Source organism: Ictalurus punctatus, chromosome 7 (genome assembly GCF_001660625.3).
Source record: "Ictalurus punctatus breed USDA103 chromosome 7, Coco_2.0, whole genome shotgun sequence".
Taxonomy (NCBI): Eukaryota; Metazoa; Chordata; class Actinopteri; order Siluriformes; family Ictaluridae; genus Ictalurus; species Ictalurus punctatus.
The window spans coordinates 27,387,904-27,394,944 of NC_030422.2; the positions used below are offsets into that span (position 1 = coordinate 27,387,904).

Below are 7,041 nucleotides of genomic sequence, written 5' to 3' on the forward strand. Positions count from 1 at the left end.
GAGAGAGAGTGACAGAGAGAGACAGAGAGAGAGAGAGTGACAGAGAGAGAGAGAGAGAGAGACAGAGAGAGAGAGAGACAGAGAGAGAGAGAGAGACAGAGAGAAAGAGAGAGAGAGGGTGGGACAGAAAGAGAGAGAGACAGAGAGAGAGAGAGAGAAAGAGAGAGAGACACCGAGAGAGAGAGAGCCAGACAGAGGGACAGAGTGAGAGAGAGAGAGAGAGGGACAGAGAGAGAGAGAGAGAGAGAGAGGGACAGAGAGAGAGAGAGAGAGAGAGAGGGAGAGAGAGAGAGAGGGACAGAGAGAGAGAGAGAGAGGGAGAGAGAGAGGGAGGGTTTGACTGATGTGACGTGACTGACACTGTTGTTGCATCCACATGTAGCCCATAAAACAGAGAGCGACAGCTGTCAAAGTCTCCGTGAGTGAAGCAGGCAGGTGGGACCGCAAGCATTCCCTCACGCTGCACATCGAACTGGGTCTGAACGCAAGAAATCGAGCTCTCTGACGCTCTTTTTTTTTCCCCTCTCACGTGTGTGTGTGTGTGTGTGTGTGTGTGTGTGTGTGTGTGTGTGTGTGCTCATGGACTCTCTCAGAAGACCCCAACAACGTCCGAGTTGCTTTAATGATTCACCTAATTGCCCCTTTAAGCTCCTGGTAAAATTTGACTCACTGAACGGCGCGAGTGCGAAGCTCTTTTTCATATGACACCACACTCAGAGTGACTAAGTGCTCTGTCGAATATGACTGAGAGCCCTGTTACTGATTAAAGACGCCTCGCAGACGTGCCACTGCTCCCATTTAAGCATGCGAATTTCACAAGGAAAAAATTACATTCACTTCTGGTAAGAGCAACATTTATTTACAAAAACAAAACAAAAAATACCACATTATTAATATCAATCAGTCCTACATGTTGCCTAGTGTGTGTGTGTGTGTGTGTGTGTGTGTGTGTGTGTGTGTGTGTGTAGACGTTCCACATAATCGATCCCAAAATAAAGAACTTTTATGTGGATTTCTATCAGTAGATAAAGCATATCTGTTTTCATATTTATTCTCAATACTATTCGTGAAATACATTAACAGGAGTTCAACACAGATGACATCACTGTTTCTTTCCTTCATTATGAAATAATAAAAAAAAAATAAACATTTCTTAAAAACAATTAAAGGTGTTATAAACATATTTTTATACTTAGACGTATTCTAGACACCTTTCCACCTTTCCACAGACGGCTTTCGACTCACTCGAAGGAAACACCGCAGCCGTATAGCAAGCAGCTCAGCTCACTTCCTGTTTGACCTTGATTCTCTCCGACTTCGACTCATCTCAGAGAGCCGCGGATTACGACGTGCAGCTCGTCGTCGTGCTAAACAAATCGGCGGTATCGTAAAGCCTGTTACGGAGTTACGTCTGCGCCGGATATCTTTTGTAAATCGTTACCAGCTTGGTACGGTCGTTTGGAAGTTAGCCTACGGGATTAACAGCCTTGAATGCTTTCAAATGCAAACTAATATATTGTAATATGTATATTGTTTTTGCAATAAATTAGGAAATATTGTAAAAGCACATTGGTTGTAAATTATGTCTTAAGAGTACTATCCCTTAGAGTGATTTTTTACTTAGGGGCCAAGCACCAAAGGTACTTAGGCACCCCTATAGTTATTCCACCTTTTCTTATTATTTATTGTTATTATTTTATCAATTGTGGCTCAGTAATTTTTCTTTGTAAGACATGTATTCCTAATTACTATATAGCAGAATTGATATGTTTTTAGATTATTATTAGTAGTATTAGTAGTAGTAGTAGCAAATATTGTGATATCAATTTCAAGCAAATAGGATAGAAGTGTGTGTGTGTGTGTGTGTGTGTGTGTGTGTGTGTGTGTGTGTGTGTGTGTGTGTGTGTGTGTTTATATTTCATAAATGCAAACTAATAATGCAAATATAAATCTACTCGAGCACCAGCAATTCAACCATCTACAAACATATCATAAAGTCTATTACGCGTAACCTTCCAAAATACTTTGCCCCCTTGTCCGTGTTCGGTTTTCGGCCCCTCCTTGGTGAAACTAGGGTTGGGGTAGGGTGGAGTGTGGAGTGGAGGCCCGAGAGCTTCCTCCATTGAAAGTGCAGACACTTTCATATGCAAATGAAAATGAAAAAAAAGAAAAAAGAAAAAGAAAAGAAAGAAAACGCTAATAACGTTTCCAAGCACAATAGTGCGCATGCGCAAATGTATAACACTCTCTCTCTCTCTGTATATATATATATATATATATATATGATATGGCCTACTGTGTGGAGTGTACTATATAGGGTGCTATTAGCCTAGGTTGTGGTTCGGGATGTGATTAAGGTAAGACCTAGCGGAACATGGAAGGCTGTGTGTTCGGGAGCAGACCCAGGGTTTTATTGTAGTTGTGTGTTGCTGTTTTTTTTTTTCATTCTATTGACATGCATCTGCTTTCATATGCAAATCAGTAGTTAAGAAATTTCGCACTTGCGTAAAAATTCAGGGCCCATTTGCACCGCGCGCGAGCGCGTGTGTGTGTGTAGTGCTAAGAGGTGACATGAAGACGTCCAGGACCAAATGGGGCAGCGTGGACGCGCGTGGTGTTGCCAGATTGGGCGCGCTCTCGTGCAATATTATATGCAAACACAACGTGCATTCTTTTTTTTTCCCTCTGTGCATTTTAATGTTCAGTATATATACGTATATATTTGTAAAAAAATAAATAAATAATAAATAAAAAAGGAAGAAGAAAAAGGAGTGTCAGTCTTGGATGGTGCACTCTCTAGTGCATGCAGTGGATTTCAAACTAATCGATTTCGATCTGGCAACCCTCTGAAGAGGTGGGGGTGAAGCTTCAACAACGGAGCATTTGTTCCCGAGAAAATTCCTCTCCGGCTTTGCCTGTCTGTTCCAGCGGCGAAGTGAATAAGTGAATAAGGGAATAAGGGAATAAGCACGACTGAGTGAGTACTACTAGACCACTAGACTATGCGGCCTACAGCCGGCCTAATTACCGCACGACCCTGCTACTGCAACAACAACAAAAGCTCAAGAAAAGAAAAGATTTCAACCCAGAGACGAATGAAAGCAAGTCTGCACACTGGAGTCCAGATATTCATTATTGGGGAAAAATGTATTCAACTCTGCTGCAAAGGAAACCCATGAAAGAAATATATCAAATATGATTAATTACAGCCTACATTTTTTTTTGTTACATTGTTATATTTTAGACGCCACATTGTTTTGAAACAGCATTCCGAGAGTTTGGCACGAATGTCGGCCTTGAGATGTTCAAATCGCTTTATTCTTTCATTAGTGGCACTTAAAACGGAATATATGCAATTAAAGGCGCATTTACTTTGCTTGCGTCGCTCACACACACACACACACACACACACACACACACACACACACACACACACACACAGAGAGAGAGAGAGAGAGTAGTGTAAGTAGAGTGCACACTAGGCATCAGTGTGTGTGTGTGTGTGTGTGAGAACAAGGCTGGTTTTAGCCCATAGGTGAATTATGCATGTGCAGTAAAAAGATCTCATTTGTGCCGCAGTGTGTTGTAAACAAATCCTCCACAATCATATGGACACAAAGTTGTTGATTATTATTATTATTATTATTATTATTATTATTATTATTATTTAAACATCCATAAATGCGCAAGGTCGCAGTGGTATACGGGTGCTTTATAATAATAATAATAATAATAATGATGATAATAATAATAATAATAGTAAGTGCCTTGATTGGACTTATCAGAAGTGTCTTGGTTTCTTTAGCACAGGATCCGTGTCTCAATCTCATGACTGATTTCATGCTTTAGAGCCCACAATTTCCAATCCCATCGCCCTTAATCCGACCGAGATTAGGCTTTAACGGGGTTTTAAACGGGTAACGGCGAGGCGACACAACATCTGTCAAGGGTGTTCATTTTTCAGAATGAAAAGCAAAGGGGGTGAAAAGAAAAAGAAAAAAAAAACCCATTCCAAAAGGTTGTTTTTAAGCGAGAATGATAGACACGGAGAGCTCCAGGGATGTCGGGATTAAAGCGCAGTCACCAGCCCGTGTAGCCTCCGGCTTTTCGCAATGGGACAAAATACCTCCACACACTCCAAACAAATATCCCCAAACCCTGAAAGTTCACTCAGATCACCGGATTTAGGTGGAGATCTTCCCGCGCCCTGTTGCGCACAAATGGAGAAAATAATAAGAAGAAGAAGAAGAATAAGAAGAATGCGTAATCCAGTACACGGTGAAGGAGCGCGCGCTCGCTTTTCCACGCACAGTGTGTGAGTGTGAGCGTCTGCGGAGAAATCAAGCGGTTATAGCAGGTTTACTTACCCGCTGAACTGCGGTCCGCTTTGGTGCAACACCACAAAAAGCCTTCACTCGTCTCACGTAGCGGCTCCCGGCCACCGGGTAAACTCCATCACCAAATAGCGCACGGCTGGGGGGCGAAACCGGACCGGTGCGTTTTCTTTTGCGCGGAGGAAGAAAAAAAAGTAAACACCCCGCGTATGAATGAAAGAGCGACACACGCACACACTCACACACACACACACACACACACTCACACAGAGGAGGAGAGAGAGAATGAAAGCAAACCCGCCGGCGCTCAGACGCAAGTCAGAATCGACGCGAAACACCGTCTCGGCATGGTTAAGGGAAATCAAATAGACTAGGAGTGTGAATAGAGAAGTGGACTCGGCTGGAAGTGAACTTGAAGCTCCACCGCGCTGCCAGACCAGCTCCGAGCTCCGAGCTCCGACAGCAGGATGTCAGAAATGCACAGGGGCCGCTGGAGTGTCTCTCTGCAGCAGCTGCGTTTGGAACGAGGACGCACACAAAACCCGGACAGGAGCGACCAGTGGATTGGACAGGAACTGGAACTGGAACTGGAGGAATGAGAATGGTCATGTCCCAACCCCCCCAACTGTCGGCTACTAGGAACTTTAAAGGTGCGATGAGTGATTTTGTGTGTGTGTGTGTGTGTGTGTGTGTGTGTGTGTGTGTGTGTGTGTGTGTAATATTTGGCAGCTCGAATTCCAGCTTTAAAAAATAGTGGGAACAATAAAGATTAAACATGGGTGGAAGTTACTTTTCACAACTGCGAGACAATTCCGAGGTAGTGCTTAGTGCATCTTCGGTAACCGCTCCATCCTTGTCAGGGTCACTATTACAAGTTACGTCCACAACAAATACGGAAAACTACTGTCAGGATTACAAACCACGCCCCCTTACAAAGCACAGTCACTGTTACAGGTTAAGCCCACAACAAATACATAAAACATCCGTCAGGATTACAAACCACGCCCCCTTACAAACCACACCCCTTACAAAGCACAACACTATTACCACAACAAATACATAAAACCTCCGTCAGGATTACAAACCACACCCCTTACAAACCACGCCCATTACAAAGCATGGCCACTGTTACAAATTACGCCCACAACAAATATGTAAAGCTTCTGTCAGGATTACAAACCACGCCCCCTACAAAGCACAGCCACTATTATGAGTTACGTCCACAACAAATACATAAAACATCTGTCAGGATTACAAACCACGCCCCCTTACAAAGCACAACACTAACAAGTTAAGTCCACAACAAGTACATAAAACATCTGTCAGGATTACAAACCACGCCCCCTTACAAAGCACAACACTATTACAAGTTACATCCACAACAAATGCATAAAACATCTGTCAGGATTACAAACCACGCCCCCTTACAAAGCACAACACTATTACAAGTTACATCCACAACAAATGCATAAAACATCTGTCAGGATTACAAACCACGCCCCCTTACAAAGCACAACACTATTACAAGTTATGTCCACAACAAATACATAAAACATCTGTCAGGATTACAAACCACGCCCCCTTCCACACACAGTGGGGTGGAAGTTTGCTTCTACCCCAATTGAGAAAATATGATGCAGATTTATCCTGTAATTGTGACCTTTTATCTCGCAGTTTAAATAATGTAATTCCCGGTTATCTTTCCTCATAGTGTCGAGTTAATATTTCACAATTGCGACTTTTTATCTCGCAGTTACTTGTTAATATCAGACAATTACCACTTACATAACCGCTTCATCCTTATCGGGGTCATGCTGGACGTGAGGAACACAGGACCAGAGGCGGAAACTCACTGCAGACGGGAATCCAGTCCACGCACACATTCACACACAGGGGTAATTAAAAACTAGCCAATCCATCTACATGTTTTTGGAAGGTGGGAGGAAACCGGAGAACCCAGAGGAAAGTTCCAGCTACACGGAGACCATGCGAAACTCCACTCTGTCAGTAACCCGAGCTCAGGACCGAACCAGCGGTATTTAATTTCATTCAGATTTATTTGTGTAGTTTGTGTCTTTTAACAATAGACGTTGTCACAAAGCAGCTTTACCGAAATCCAGATGTGGATTAAGATCAAGCCAGAGGACAGAGCGGTGAGGAAAAACTTCCTTGAGAGAAACCAGATTCAAAAGGGAACTCATCCTCATCTGGGTGATCTACACACTGCTGATCTTTTACTCATTTAACCACATTAAATGGGGAAAAAAGCTTTGTTCTGTGAGCTTTCTGATCATTTTCGAGCTTATAGATAAGATTACTATATGTGAATAATGTGTTGAATAGTGATAATAGAGTGGGAGGGAAATCATCTCGAATGCATCGTTGAACGTAAAAATATTACAAGGCGTTTCACAACGTCAGCGTGTAGCGCTAGAATCGCAACATGTTCACTGTTCCGTGGTGTATGATGAAGTGGGTTAGAACAAAATGTGCTTGTCCTTCCACACTTCATTGGCTCAGCAAGTATAAAGCATCATTTAAGTCTTTTCGGTGTACTATATGTGCATGAATTTCTCAGCATGAACACATTAAACATGTATTTCAACGTCCGAAGCACAAGCACAAGTTACAGTTAAAACGCCACGGCAAAATGTTCCGCTGGACCGTTCAGGCTACACAACTTCCACGACAAAATGGAGGACAATAA

At 42.8% G+C, this 7,041-nt stretch overlaps 1 protein-coding gene across 9 annotated transcripts in view; it reads right to left on the bottom strand.

Annotated features, from left to right (window-relative positions):
* Window positions 1–4,796, bottom strand: part of LOC108267854 (adhesion G protein-coupled receptor L2) — a 143,265-nt gene extending 138,469 nt beyond the window's left edge. For 8 of the 9 annotated variants that reach the window (XM_053681552.1, XM_053681550.1, XM_053681551.1 and 5 more), the window contains exon 1: window positions 4,368–4,796. The gene's annotated coding sequence lies outside the window, so the exon portion shown is untranslated. The remainder of the gene's footprint in view (window positions 1–4,367) is intronic. The other variant, XM_053681549.1, reaches the window with a different exon arrangement.
* Between the last annotated feature and the right edge of the window lie 2,245 nt (window positions 4,797–7,041).